Consider the following 16,754-nt stretch of genomic DNA (forward strand, 5'->3'; position numbering starts at 1 on the left):
GCCAGTTTTATGTATCTAAGGGCTGAAGGATTAGAACAGTTTGTGGGTATGTGTTTGAGAGTTAAGAAGGGAGAGGTTGATGTGTTGTAGAGATGTGGGCCAATGTTGGCATAGTTGTGTGTGTGTGTAGGTAGGAGGAGGAGAGAGGGAGAGTGGGTGAGTTGACATTAGAGTGGGGGAAGGTGGAGATATGCAAGAGGTAGAGAAGGTGGACTAAGAGAGCACTGGTTAGTAGGGAATAGAATTGTGACACTGTGTGTTAATGTACAGGGTGTGGGAGAGAAGGTTGAAGTTAGGGGAGGTGACTGTGGAATGGATAGTGTGGTTGGCTGAAGGGTGAATGGGTGTAGTTATGTTGGTGACAACCTAAAGGAAGATGGGGTGGGTGGGAATGGAGGTAGGGTAGGGGAACAGAATGAGCCTGAGCATAGTGAGGGTGAAAAGAGCGGGTAGAAATGAGAAAGAAACAGCTTGCCTGAAGAATATGCTACAGAGGTTATCAGTGAAATGATTGCCAAGATTTAAACTAAGTGAAGAGAAATAGAGCATACAATTGAATACTTTGAGTAGATTGTACAACTGTCTCAGATTGTTTATACAGCACAGGAACTGAGCTACAAATGTCATGCATGAAGGTTGGAGGAGGAAGGAAAGAGTAGAAAAGTACAGTGATTTTATAGTAGGGGCATTTTTGTGTGTGTGTGTGTGTGTGTGTGTGTGTGTGTGTGTGTGTGTGTGTGTGTGTGTGTGTGTGTGTGTGTGTGTGTGTCTGTGTGTATTTGATCATTGGCTCAGGAATGATTACTTGACTTACTTGGTTAACAATTAAATAACAAAAAAATGTGAACACTAAAAAGGTGTTGAGAGAAGAGGTCAAAGGAAAGCCTATAGCAGAAAATTGTAACTTCACAACTGCTAGAAAAACTAGATAGACTCTGACTGAGATTTCTGCATGGCTGAGGAGAATAACACAGGCTTACAGTAAGAGGGATGATGTCAGGTATAAGGAAAATGACACGTGCTGCAGGGGTGGTTGGCTCTGAATCTGAATCCAGTCACCTGCACTGTGTGCTTGTTTCGGGCATATCTAACAATCTGTAAAAAGGATTATCCTTTCTGCAGGTAACATAAAGATATGTGTAGTCATGGAAGATGGGGGAGGACAGATTCTAAATAACAATATGGAGAGGATGACAGAGTTGGCAGAAATGTGGTAATTGAAGTTTACTGAAAAATATTAAATCTGCTGTATTTTTATACTTGGGCAGGTTAGGCCACAGAAAACATACAGACAGTGAGTAAAAATGGACCCAAAATGGACCTTTCAGAATACCAGTGGTAACAATGTAGGAAATAGAGGAATTCACCCTTAACACTACTCTGTATGGATGCTTGAAGAGACAGGAGATACTGTAAATCTAGGACACCTGTGAAGTTTTAATTTTATTCTAATAAATCCAGAAGGATCCTATGATTACTATATCAAAATATGATGCTAGATCCAGTAAAACTAAGACAGAGTAGTAACATGGGTCTTGTGCTATGAGGAGATCATTAAAGATCCTAATTAAGGCCATTTCTGTACTGCCTTCATCAAAAGCCAGACAGGAATGGATTTTACTTTAACTTCAGCTTTAGTTTTACTATACTGCTTCTTTCCTAAGCCCTCTTAAATAATCAGAAAGAATGAATATATACATTAAAATAGAAATATATATATATATATATATATATATATATATATATATATATATATATATATATCAAAATTATGCAAGAATATTAATACATTCATGACCCCAAAGTGAAAAAATTATTTAGACTACCATAGCAGTGTAGCCACAAGATATGTGACCACAAAACAATTTAAAACAAATGTCCCAAAAAAGAAGTCCAGTGCTCATGAGAGACATCAGCCAAATTCATACACCAACAATGTACAGCAACGCCAAGGGAAAAATCTAGCAATTTGTTAATGTCCTGTTCCACCTTCTACTACTGAGATACTCTCCATCCAGCACCTGTCATGGACCTGATACTAAGGAGAAACCAGGAAAATTGACCATCTAAATAAATGACCAGGAAGAATCCAAAAAAAAAAAAACAACTACTTGAAACAAATCTGCAGGACAAAATGTGTGACACTGAGATACTGAAGAACTAAAACTCACAAAAAAACACAACAAAAAAAATCATGGACAACAATGCCAAATGAAAATGTAATACACATGTGAAGCCAAAGTACAGTTCTGGAAAAGCATACATTTTCATAACTCTTGAACCTTAGGGGTTACTAATGAAGTATAAATGGCAAACTCTTCACCACAAATTATATTTGTTTACAGTGGTAGAATTCTTTAGGTTCTAGGTCTTAAACTGGATTTTTATAAGTCACAGTAAACACAGTAACTATTAAGTTTTTAATATTTTGTAAACGACTTACAAAATTTCAACAACCACTCAAGTTACACACATACTGCCAGCATCATTTTCTTGATACAGCTGAGAGCTTTTATGTGAGGCTAAACAGTTCTATGATACTTGGTTGTCAGGACATTTTAAAAACATGGAGTTTATGACAAAATAATTAAATATAATATGAAAGGCAATTAATATCTCTTCATCTGCACTAGACAGAGGTCAAATATTAAGATGTGTTTGTCATTGTGTAAATTTTAAGATGAAATCTTTTAATACCTTGTATATGGAATGGTTTTGAAATTGTTAATGCAAATATATTTGGCATCTAGAGATGTCAGTCGGCTGTAACTGCAGAAACACTAAAGGCATCAATCTGATGTACTGAGTTAACTTAGATCATTCTCTCTTAAGCAGGTATATAGCTGTACATAGACAACTTTCTCTAGTACTTCATCTAGAAAGGGAAAGCTTGAATACATATTTAATTGTCTATATTGTCAGAGCCTAAAACTACCTTCTTCAGGATAGGTGTAATTAAGACCTCCTTTTAAACTTTTGGAAACCCTTAATCTTAAACAGAGGGGCCAACGATCTGCTACAAAAATGGCCAATCACTTCAAGAAAAGACAAAGCCAGACTGGTGGGAAAAGGGTACAAAACACTGATTATTTTGTATATAGATAGACTAGCTCTAGTTTGGAATTAAGAAGACCCAAAGGTTCAAAGCCAGAACCATCTAACTAGGACCAACCATATATCCTACTGGTACAGACCTAGCAAAGACAAGTTTGACAGCAAAAAATGATTAGTTAAATTCCATTCTTCAGATGAAGAGGACTTTTAAATAATAAGGCAGTTTGGGCTTCTCAGATTTTAGAAAAAGCTGCATGTCAATTTGCTGCTTCAGATATTGACTAGAACAAGTTCACAGACTTCTTCCTGTTTAACTTTGCCTGACAATTGGAGTAGCAATTATTAAAGGGAAGTTTGCCCTTGCAGTCATATCTTTGCCATTTGAATAAACAAATGTAGATTTTTGTCTCCCATGTCATTCCGTTTTAATATACAGTAGAACTGTGTAGTAAACATAACAGCCAATAGATGAAAGACAGCAAGAACTGTATATATTTTATTGTGCTTGAGGTATTCATTCATTCATTTATTCATTCATTCACTCGCTCATTCATTCTCTGATACCCTCTTTATAAAGCTCAGGGCTGCAAGGACAGCTAGATCCTATCCTGGCCTGTGGCTACTCAATGAGCACAAGGCAGTCAAACCAATCCTGGACAGGATGAGTGCAAACACTTAAAGACAGAAAGCACATACAAACAGACAATATTGAGATCATTAATTGGTCTATAATGTCTTTAAGATGGGAGAAGAAACTGAACACCTAGCAAAACCACACATATATGGGCCCACTGTAGTTCAGCTCCTAACCTGCTGAGTACAAATCCATTGATCAAAAAGGATTTAGAATGAATGTGCTGAATTCACATATCACAAACACTTTTGACATTTTTTGTAGGGGGTAAGTCACACTGCACCTATGTGTGGGGGAGTTTACCAACACATGCCTCTCCCTTACTTAAATATACAATTCCATGGTTGCACAACTGTGAGGAAAAGAGAAACACTGCATTAGCCACATACATGCAGTCTTGCTGTTAACTGATTTAATAGAAAATGTAACTAGAAACTGGTAATTCTGGGAAAATGGATCAGGAAGATTATTGTCAATAAGTTAGTAGTTGATCACAAATAAAGTAACTGGAGGACATGCAAGCTCCTCGGGTCTATAGTGAATGTTCGAATATTCAAAATTTCGATTCTCATATGGTCGACACCATATGATTTAATTTTTGAATGTTTGAACATTGTAACAGAGATCTCCGTACAGTGCGGAATGGAAAGATTTCCCTTTTCTGCACTATAGTGCGATCTTGGAGTTGGTATATTTAAAGAGGTGGGGTTGTGGAGGTGCAGGGGGTCTTGCTCCCTACTTAGAGCATTCAGGTAGGTGTTTTGTGTAGTTTATTTTTTTTTATTAGCTATTCAAACTTTTGAAAGTTCGATCATATGGTGTCAACCATATGACAGTCGAACTTTCAAACGTTCAATTATCTAATATAGACCTGGCTCATCACATTGCCCATCTAAAAATTCAAGTAAAGGCCATTTGCAGAGATTTCTCAAATTCTTCAAAAATTATCCACCTTTGGTGACAACTAAATAAATCTGAGCTTTAATGCTGATTTTTAGCATGTATTTATTAGTAGTATTAGTATTTTGCAGTTACTCATAATAATATTAATTAAGCATGTCATCTAGCTGCAGTCTTGTATTTACAATTATATTTCTCTGCTATAGTATTCTTTTTTTTCTAGAGTATTATTCTGATTGTTGTTTGACATATCTCTGCTCTTAAGTGTTTCATAGAAATGTGTTACTTTAATTCTAAGTGTACATTTTTTTTCTTCTTACATAACTAATTGATGATAGTATTTATTTTTATTATATTTTAGGCTGGTAATGTAGTTAGCCTGTTGCCTTGAAAAAAATGTTGGAATTTGTTTTCCTGTATAACATAACTAATTCTTGGTATTTTGAGCAGTGCATAGCTATAATCTTAGTAAAATTACTTTTGTGGAACATCTTGCTGTCACTCCTGTAAAAGAGGAAGGTGATTTTTTTAAAGCTGGTATCTACCAACAGACAGCATAGAAATGCCTCAAGCTCAGAGTTCTAGCTGAAGTTGAATTCAAAAATAGGAAAGAGGGTTTACATTTTGAATTTGCCTCTGCTCTCTGAGCCTCAGTTATAGGGCTGAGTTACCAAAAGCAGTGTAAATGATCTTTCTAAGATGAGTTCATGACAGGTAAAAGTGACAAGCAATATGGGAAATTCTATTAAATGCCCCTTGATATCTGTGTAAGGCTGATAACTTAATTTTTAAGATAAAACAAGGCCATTGAGATAGCTGGGTTAGAAAACTGAAGCAAAGCTGTTTTTGCCAAAACTAGCTGACAGAAAAGGGACTGTTTATTCTTTTCTCTCAGAGGATTTGGTTACGATCAGTTCATGACTGCAGTTTCAGAATTCTTGAGAACACAAACAGTAACAGCTAGGAGCACTAAGGTTTGAGTGTACCAGTACATGCAGGAAGTGGCACAGTACTTAAAGGACCTTAAAAGCATATTGTGAGACCTGAGAGCTACGATATATTTTTACTCTGTTGCTGTGTTTTTCTTGTCTTCTCTTATGGATCTTTTTTCCACAGGTCTCCTCTGAAAAGGAACTATTGTTAGCTCAGTTAGACTATCCTGGTTAACAGATGTAATAGTAAGGATGAGTGAATGAATAAATATCACTTCAGTAATACCAAGATATCTTACTTACATTTATTTTTCCTGTTGGGTGAAAATTACTGGATAATCTAAAAAATATAGTGCTAGCTACAAGAGGAAAAAAAGAATCACAGAATGCAGTCAGTTCAGTAGGATCACAGCGGAGTCCAAATCAGGAGTACATTTTGTGGATCTTTGTAAATTGTTTGAGAGGAACTCCCAACATTTCAAGTCTCATCAAAGGACTAAGCAAACACAGATCTTCAATATAAAATGAATGAAGGTTAGAGCAGAAATTTGCTGATCCTGAGAGGAAGAGGAAAGCACTGCTAGATGAGCCAGAATTCAAAACGTCTGGGTGGTCAACTCATCTAGATTTAGAGACTCAAACATGTGTATGTATGTATGTATGTATATATGTACAGATTAATGGAGGAGAGCATTTTTCAAACAGAAAACCTGACAGCTAACATTTAGAGGTTGTGGAATGTGATTGTAAGCACTGCATTGAAATAGGGAGTTAGAATCTGACAAAATCCAGTGGACATGACAAATCTAGGACTCCAAGACTAGAGATAAAATTTATTATAAACTGACAGCTGAACATAGAGAGATTAAAGGCATACGTATCATTGGAGCAATAAGGATCACCAACCAGTAGATTACAATTATAGCCGGATATATCATAAGCAAGATAAACAAAAAAAAAAAAAAAAACTATCAGTGAAAAATGAATATTGCATTTTGAAAGACACTTAACCATATAGTACTCTTGAAATGTGAGTTTTCCTTATTAAGAAGTGCAGTAAAAAAAGATTGCAGTAAAAAATACTGAAACAAGGATTTTCCTGGTTAACAAATGTTTTCTCATTCTAATGACATCACCAGTTGTTTGAATAAGGTCTGTTCAATCTGTGGTAGTGAGTGTTGGTCTCTGGAATGTCCTTAGATTGCAAGTTTTGGTCCCTAGAACACACAGGGCTGACATCCTTAGGTTGCGGGTGTTGATCTCTGGGGCACACAGGGCTGAGGTCCTTTGGTTGCAACAAACACACACACATACACACACACACATACACACGCACACACACACACACACACACACACACACACACACACACACACACACACACACACACACACACACATGCGCGCACGCACACACACACGCAGACACATGCACACACACACACACACACACACACACACACACACACACACACACACACACACACACACACACACACACACTAAAGTCAAATCTTGGTCATATGGGGTCCTAGGAAGGGCCTTGGACTAAATTCTCTCCCATGACATACCAGTACCCCTTTACTTGGCTACCTCTTCCTAATTGCCATAAAATGCTGCTCATTGCTGTCAGCTTACATACTATTTTCTTCTTCACTTTTATGGTGACCATAGGGATTTGGATTTAATTTAAAACTTTTAGTAAATGTTTTATAGCAAAAATACTGAGATATTTCATGACTAGAACAAAACAGTCTCACACTGAAAACAGACTTAGCATGAGCAACAGTAAAATTCTCTTCCTTTGAAACTCACATTTATTGAAAATGCACCAGGTAGCTAATGACATTATAAGAGATGGGCTGGGATTCATAGTTAATAAGCATATAGTGAAGCAGTAATTAGTGTCTAAGTGAAGGGCACTTGAATTCAAAATGTATAATGCATTTACTAACAGCCTGGGGAAGCTTACTGGACACAAGTATACCTTTTCTTGTTCTAATGACATTACTAGTTCTTTGAATAAGGTTTTTTCATTCTAATAACATTATCTCCAGGATTTAATAAAATCTGTGTAGGCACCATGTAGAGCCTACATGGATTGTATCCATGTTCGTGGTCATGGTTCCCCCTCGGCAGCATGCCATGCATATTAATGATAGTGCATTGCTGAGAGAGAGCTGAAGAACATGGTTATTGAATCAGTTTAGGGAGAGGTGTAGTGCTAACTGTGTCTGCAGAGGAATATGAGACTCCCTGCAATGTCCTTTGTTTTATTTTATTTTTTTTCTTTATTTTATTTTTAAGTTTTTTTTTTAAAGAATGTTTGCATGGAGTATCTATGCTCACATATAAGACAGCAAACACCTGCAAGATGTCTAAAAATAGAAAACAGATGTAATTCATTTTTTAATTAAAGGTGTGTTCAATCATGTCTAAGCATGTTTTTGTGATGCAGATCAGTGCTCAGTACTGCTTATACATAGCTCAGTGGTATATGTGAAGGTATACCAGATTTCTTAGTATCCTTGTAGCTAAGTGGTTAGAGTTATGGCTTCAAGTGCAGTAGGTCCAGGGCTTGAATACATGGAAGGGAAAATATTCATTTAATTTTGATATACATATTATGCAGTTTTTAATAAAAGATGGCTCCGCTGAGCTCTGCTAATTTCTGCTCAACTTTGCTGAGGCTTGCTAAGCACTGCATAAGCATGGTAATGGCTGCCAATGTTTGTGCTCTGCTTGGCTCTGCTTGGCTCTGCTTGGCTGGTTTGTGACAGCTAAGCTCTGCTAAGACTATGGTTCTCCGAGTTTTCACCCTTCTCAGCTCAGCTACACTGGTTTGCATGGTGCTAAGTGATGTGGCACTATTTTGAATGTTACCCAGTGATGAGTAAGAGTGGGAAAACAGCCTATAGTAAGCTCAATAGGTGGGAATACAGCAGAATCCACTGGAGTTCTATCATTGACAGTGTACTACAGCTGGCTGTGGTAAAGGTGAACACTTTTGGGCACAGTGTTGGAGCATTTAGGAGTCCAGGGTCATGGCTGAGCTCCTCGTACAAAACCATGCAGACAGGCTGCTGCAGAAGGGTTTCCATGGCTCGGAGTGTAAGGTGGAGGCCTGGGGCCAGCTGGCCAGGGAACTCACCAGTGTCACTGGTATCCCCCACACAGTTGAGCAGTGTCATCACCACCATGATGACCTGAAAAGATGGAAGAAGAGACTCTTGGACACCTGGGACCAAGAAGCAAGGGCAGGGAATGCCCCACAAGTATGTAAGTACTTTTTCCTCTGTTTTACCAATATATACTCTGAATGTCTGCAAAACTGGTATACATAATAGTGTGGTTCTCTCCCAAGGGCTGCAGCTGAGAGAGATCACAATGTTGAGTCACATGCTTGGTGCTTGGCCAGGTTGCACCGTGAGTGTAGTGAGTATGGCTGTATTATGCTAACTGCAGTAAAGTAAGCAAAAAAGAGTAAAGCATCAACTGCAATAAAGTATATACAGTATGGTTTGCAGTGCAATAAATGTGGACTTAGAGCTGTAGTGTAATAAATGAATAATACCAACTGTAGTGCAATAAAACAGGAACAATATCAATAACTGCATTAAAGTATATACAGTAAAGTTTGCAGTGCAATAAATGTAGAATTAGAGCTGTATTGCAATGAATGAATAATGCCAACTGTAGTGCAATAAAAACATGAAACAATGCCAATAACACCAAGCAAAATGGTGTAAATCAGGATTATGTTGTTGTAACCATTGCAGTAGAGCTGGATGCATTGGGGCTGTAAGGTAAGGAGCTGCAGTCAAATATAATACTGTAATAGCTGTAGAAAGCAAATGTAATGGCTGAAAATTGTATTGGCTAACTCATATAAGTACTGTTCAAGGCTGTCTCTAGGCCAATATTGGTCACATAATGCTCCATCATCCACAGACATCAGGTAATAAAGGTATATGGGTGAGGTAGCCCACTCCATGAACTGATATTGTTTGTTGACTTCACAGATATGATACTGAAATCTAGCTTACCTACTATCTGTGCTATGCTTATATTTCATGCATGTGCTTTCTACTGTCACTGCAGTCTAATATAACACTGTAGTAGTATTACTAGGTCATATTTTGGTTCCAGGTGAGGTCTAGGCAAATATCTGTCAATAATCAGCAGTGATTCAGTAGTTCAGTTTGTTAAATACTCAGTATACAGTTCATTGGGGTTTGGCATAATGGCTAAGGTGCTTATCTCACAATGACAAGGTACAGGGTTTTATTCTAGCCAAGGGATAGGGATTGGCATTATGGTTAAGATATTTACTACTTTACAGACATGTTGCCACACACAATCCAGGATTTGAATCCAGTGGTATGTACCAGTAAATATTACAGTAGCAGTCATGCAATGCTCACAATTTCTCTCTCCACAGGAGCTATAGTTAAATGGGTTAGGTAGCCTATACTATTAGTGGATAATTCTGTGTTTAGATGTTACAGACTGTTAAAATCATTAGCAAGAATGTGTTCATCAGAAGTTTTCAGTCAGAAATAAAATGTGTAACCTGGTATGGCTGTATGCCTGGATTGTCTGCTAACAATTACAGCAGTCAGTTAATGCATTCTATGCAGGTGTCCCCTGCAGTCACTGCTATTGGGTTCTATTCCCATGCTTGCCAACCGAGGCATGACAGCTGTTTAGTGTCTGTACTGTACACATACATGTCTCTCAAGTGTCACTATTTCATGTTATGTAATTAATAGTGTGTAATCTTTCTGTCACAGGATTACCATGTAAATGATTACCTAGATTGCAAAGTATCACTAAATCAGCTCACAAAATACCTTGGTAGTTATATAGGTCCACCTGATGTGCAAATGTTCTGTGTAGTTGTGTACCTGCAGTTGTTAATACTTGGCACATAGTGTCCAATGCATATAGCTTGAGATCTATGTATGTGCTACATCAGCTATAGAAGACTTATAGTCACTGTACACATAAACAAAATACAGACCTGTAGAGTAGAGAGTGGCACTGTTGCCAAGGAAATAACAGGAAATGTTACTAATGGACTATTTTTCTCTCTCTCTCTCAGACTCTTATCTTCATTTATTTCTTATTGTTATTCATTGGTTATGGTTTGCTATTAACATATGTTGTTACATTAACTGTATTTTGGGGCATGTGTTTTATTATTGTTTTGTTTTATAATGGCTGTATGTTAACATATCTTGTTACATTACCTATTTTGCTGGAATTATGCTGGAAATGTTACTTGCATGCTGTTAACATACTGACTGTTCTGTTATTTATTGCTGTGTTTCACATAATATGCATTAATCTGTAATTGGGTGTTTCCAATGTTCTGCTATACTATTATTACTAACAATGATTTGTTCAGAATTTACCTATACATATTACTATACCACCATGACCACAGCACATCAGGGTAGGCCAGTTCAAGCTGATCCGCCTTCCTTGCCTCAACTGTCCATGGCACCAGGCCCTGGCACGTCTGTGACCAAGATTGGTGGTGCCTCCTCCACTGCTCCTGCACCATCTGCAGCGTTGGGTGGGTCTGCCACATGGGACAGGGCCCAGCCCCCCCTGGGAGTGGTGGCAGTGTGGGCATTGTCACCCAGAACCAACTGCCAGTTATGGTGTGCAGCACTGTTCATCAGAGCTTTGAACACTGCCTGCACTGGATTGAGAGCATGTTGGCCAACCTGGTGAGGCAGCCTCACCCTGGCACCCAGCATCCAGCACAGCCATCCTAAGATCAGTGAAGGAGCAGTGTCAACATTCCCATGGGTGGGAACATAAGTCACACTGCTGCCATCTGGTGTTCACCCACCTTATGTGTCACACACTGCTCCCTGCCTGCTGTCTTGTCTGTCTTTGAATACATCCAACTTACCTCCTCACATGTACCTAAGTTCCTTCCCCAACATTCCACTCTCACCTTAATTAAAAAAAAAAAGTACCTGTCCCAAAAAATATTGCTCCATACATAGCTCTCCATTTCACACAAGTAATTTGGTCCAATTGGCTTGACAATGCAGTTATGCTGTCCTCACCCATCTCTCTGGGGTTTGAGAGTTCAAATTCATCTACCAAATCTATCAAAGTGCACAGTTGTTGCTGTACAAGAAATGGACAGCTATGTTTTTTCCTACACCCTTCCTGCACATCCCTACCTACCTTTCACTATGTTTTCCCCTGCTTGCCTTTATTTTCACCACTTTCCTATCTCCCCATTTTTCTTTTCTTTATATTTTTTAGTGCAGAGCTGAGCAGTGTACCTCATTGCACAGCTTTGCTTAACTCAGCTAAATAGAGCTCTAATGTGTATATGTGTTTATAATATTGTAAGTCGCATGTACAAAATAAACACCTCTGCCATGTTTTGAATCCAAGCCTATCACATCTGCAGCACACTGCATTAACTTGCCATGCCACGCAGATCTTAATCAAAACAGGTGTTTTCATTCAAACATAGTAATTGCCACTTACAGTCATTAGATGTTTCTCAGAGGAGCTACGCAGCACACCGTACAAACTGGAATCAAAAATTAATGGGAAAATGGGAGTGTACCTTGGACTCTGGTGCAATAATACACCACAAGACAGCCAAAGACATAAAATGGATGTAAGTGAGCCCTGTGATAGCAAGTAAATGGGCCCTTGTACTAACAACATGTAGAAAGACACATGTTAAGGTATCAATGGCAAATAACATGCTCAACTTGGACCCTGGTGCAGAAATACAGTCATAGAAAGCCATGCACATACTGATGGATGCAGATAATGTGTGTCACAGCCTGTGTGTCTGCACATATACCTTGCAAATACACCTGCTGTAGCAATGACTTAGTAGCTCAGTCTGTTAAATGCCTTGCATGCAGAATATTTTGCCACACACAGTCCTGGGTTCAAATACATTCCACTCTCACCTTAATTAAAAAAAAAAGCACCTGTCCCAAAAAAATATTGCTTCATACATAGCTCTCCATTTCACACAAGTAATTTGGTCCAATTGGTTTGACAATGCAGTTATGCTGTCCTCACCCATCTCTCTGGGGTTTGAGAGTTCAAATTCATCTACCAAATCTATCAAAGTGCACAGTTGTTGCTGTACAAGAAATGGATAGCTATGTTTTTTTCCTACACCCTTCCTGCACATCCCTACCTGCCTTTCACTATGTTTTCCCCCTGCTTGCCTTTATTTCACCACTTTCATATCTCCCCATTTTTCTTTTCTTTATATTTTTTTAATGCAGAGCTGAGCAGTGTGCCTCATTGCACAGCTTTGCTTAACTCAGCTAAATAGAGCTCTAATGTGTATATGTGTTTATAATATTGTAAGTCACATGTACAAAATAAACACCTCTGCCATGTTTTGAATCCAAGCCTATCACATCTGCAGCACACTGTGTTAACTTGCCATGCCACACAGATCTTAATTAAAACAGGTGTTTTCATCAAAACATAGTGATTGCCACTTACAGTCATTAGGTGTGTCTCAGAGGAGCTACGCAGCACACCGTACAAACTGGAATCAAAAATTAATGGGAAAATGGGAGTGTACCTTGGACTCTGGTGCAATAATACACCACAAAACAGCCAAAGACATAAAATGGATGTAAGTGAGCCCTGTAATAGCAGGTAAATGTGCCCTTGTACTAACAACATGTAGAAAGACACATGTTAAGGTATCAATGGCAAATAACATGTTCAACTTGGACCCTGGTGCAGAAATACAGTCATAGAAAGCCATGCACATACTGATGGATGCAGATAATGTGTGTCACAGCCTGTGTGTCTGCACATATACCTTGCAAATACACCTGCTGTCGCAATGACCTAGTAGCTCAGTCTGTTAAATGCCTTGCATGCAGTATATTTTGCCACACACAGTCCTGGGTTCAAATACAATCTTGTACTGCAGCTCAATTACATTATTGTGAAGACAGCAATTAATGACTGAGTCATGCAATCTTTATCTGTACAGGTTACTGCTAATTAATGAACTACTATCCAGTTGTGCAAAGTCAAAGGCCTGCAGGTGGGGACACACTGCAAATATCCATATAACATAACTATATGTCACCTACTACTCTGTTATTGGCCCTGTTGCATAACAGATGTACCTTAATCACATGCCTCGGTTGGACTATAAAGGGTACCCTTACTCTGGCTCTGCTGTAATGACAAGGCTGCTACAGCTGCCACAGTTACATGTACAGCTTGTTGTCTTCCAAAGTGTTCACACTCCCCCCTATGTGTTATGTGTGCACACACCTGTATGTAAAGGTAGCTACTATAGAACTACCATACATCCCAACCCCTAGCACAAGGCTGTGTCTGGATTCCTTGTGCTAGGGGGTTGGGAGGTATGGTAGGTCTGTAGTAGTACAAGGAATCTGGACAGACCATTGTGCTACTACAGACATACCTTACCTCCCAAACCCTTAGCATGGGTCTGTAGTAGCACAAGGAATCCAGATACAGAATTGTGCTACTACAGACCTACCATACCTCCCAACCTCCTAGCACAAGGCTGTGTTTGGATTCCTTGTGCTAGGGAGTTGGGAGGTATGGTAGGTCTGTAGTAGCACAAGGCTGTGTCCAGATTCCTTGTGCTACTACAGACCTACCATACCTACCAACCCCCCTAGCACAAGGAATCCAGACACAGCCTTACTTAATGGGGGGGGGGCAAAGGTCCAGAGATGGAGACATGTTTTACAGTTTGCTCCTACATTGATAGTAAGTTGATACAATAACAACTATTGCATTAGCATGCATATTCAGAGGGATATGAGATCTGACACTCAAATGTATGTCTTCCATTACTGACCTCAACCCAGAATGTTTTCCAGTGAATTGCCAGATCACCACAATGTCATGGGACACTGATCACACATATGAGGTGAAACTGTGGACATACTGCATACATCTCTAAAAAATGTACAATAAGCTGGTTGCATAAGTGTGCACACCCTTAAACTAATACTTTGTTGAAACACCTTTTGATTTAATTAAAGCATTCTGTCTTCTTGGGTACACACCTGCCATCAATTAAGAGACTCTGTTTAACCCCAAATAAAGTTTAGCTTTCCTAGTAGGATCTTCTTGACATTTACTAAATTGCCTGCTACAGCAAAAGCCATGGTTCACAGACAGCTTACAAAGCATCAAAAGGATCTCATTGTTGAAAGGTATCAGTCAGGAGAAGGGTACAAAACAAATTTCCACAGCATTGGATGTACCGTGGAACACAGTGAAGACAGTTATCAAAATGTGCAGAAAATATGGGAAAACAGTGATGTTGCAAAGAACTGGATGTCCCTCCAAAATTGATGAAAAGACAAGATAAAAACTGGTCAGGGAGGCTGCCAGGAGACCTACAGCAACACTGAAGGAGCTGCAGGAATTTCTGGCAAGTACTGGTTGTGTACTACATGTGACAACAATCTCCCGTATTCTCCATATGTCTGGACAAAGGGGTAGGGTTGCAAGACGGAAGATTTTTCTTACACAGAAAAGGCCTTGATAAAAATTCCAAACAATACATCAAGTCTCCCAAAAGCATGTGGGAAATGTGTTATGGTCTGATGAGACCAAAGATGAACTGTTTGGTCACAATTCCAAAAGGTAGGTTTGGCACAAAAACAACACTTTGCAACACAAAAAGAACACAATCCCCACAGTGAAGCATGGTGGTGGCAGTATCATATTTTAGGGTTGCTTTTCTTCAGCTGGAACTGGGGCTTTAGTCAAGGTGGGGGGAATTATGAACAGTTCCAAATACCTGTCACTTTTGGCCCAAAACCTTCAGGCATCTGCTAGAAAGCTGGAGATGAAGAGGAATTTCACCTTTCAACACAACAATGACCCAAAGCATACATCCACATCAACAAAAGAATGGCTTCACCAGAAGAAAATTAAAGATTTGGAATGGCCCAGCTGGAGCCTAGACCTAAATCCAAAAGAAAATATGTGGGTTGACCTAAAGAGGGCTGTGCACAAGAGATGCCCTCGTAATCTGACAGATTTGGAGTGCTTTTACAAGGAAGAGTGGGCAAATATTGCCAAATCAAGATGTGCCATGCTGATAGACTCCTACCTAAGAAGACTGAATGTTGTAATTAAATCAAAAGGAGCTTCAACAAACTATTAGTTTAAGGGTGTGCACACTTATGCAACCAGCTTATTATACATTTTTTATTTTTGATATTTTCCCCTAACAGATTTGTTTGTTTTTCAATTGAATTGTACAGGTTATAGGTCACATTAAAGGTGGGAAAAGTTTTGAAATGATTTATTGTGGTCTCATTTTTTATATCACAAAAACCTGGCATTTGAACAGGGGTGTGTACACTTTGTATATCCACTGTATGTATCTGATGCACAGGCTGTCTATAATACTTGACATGTATTTGGGTAGTGCAGTATTGTTTTGTCATGCCACTTGTTGTGGACCACAACAGGTACTCTATGCTGACGTGTCATGTCTACACATCACACTTTGCGTATCTTTGTTGCATTATGTTGGACTGGGAGTAGTGTTACAGATGGAGAGGTGTGCCATGGACCTGTGCATGTTTCTGCTCCAGGAGTCTGAGGGGATAAACTATAGATACAAGGAGGTAATAGAGTGGCACATGATGACATGGCAACACAGTAGACATATGATGTCAGCAAGGTATGGCAGTATAAGTGCATGGCTCCCAAGGTGCATATGCGTAGAACAGTGTATCAGGGACAATGAGCTCAGTCAGCATAAGCATGCATTCATACTTTGTGATAAGGTCTGCTACTCTTGCTATGTGTCACCTGGATTTTATCAATTTTCAAATGTAGAAGGGGTGGTGATGGAGTTGACTCATCCACAAATATTCTGTGTTTGGGTCAGACAGGTGGTGGACATCAGTTATGATTATGTAGAGGAGGGCAATTTCAGGCCTGCAGCTAGTCACAGCATCATAAAATGCATAATCATTTTATGAAGATCTCCCATATGGGTATGGCCATAGTGCTGCAAAGGGATATACCCCCCCCACACACACACAGTTGGCTGATGTAAGATTAGAACTCCTACCTATCTACTATTACATACTATATAGCTCACAGTACTTCTCGCATGTGCCACAGAGTTTACCTGATATTAGACTGTCTGCCAGTGCTCTTAAGGTGGATGACATCAGCAGGCCATGTAGAGAG

This window comes from Protopterus annectens, chromosome 2.part2 (genome assembly GCF_019279795.1).
Source record: "Protopterus annectens isolate FY-2018-M chromosome 2.part2, PAN1.0, whole genome shotgun sequence".
In the NCBI taxonomy this organism is placed as follows: domain Eukaryota; kingdom Metazoa; phylum Chordata; order Ceratodontiformes; family Protopteridae; genus Protopterus; species Protopterus annectens.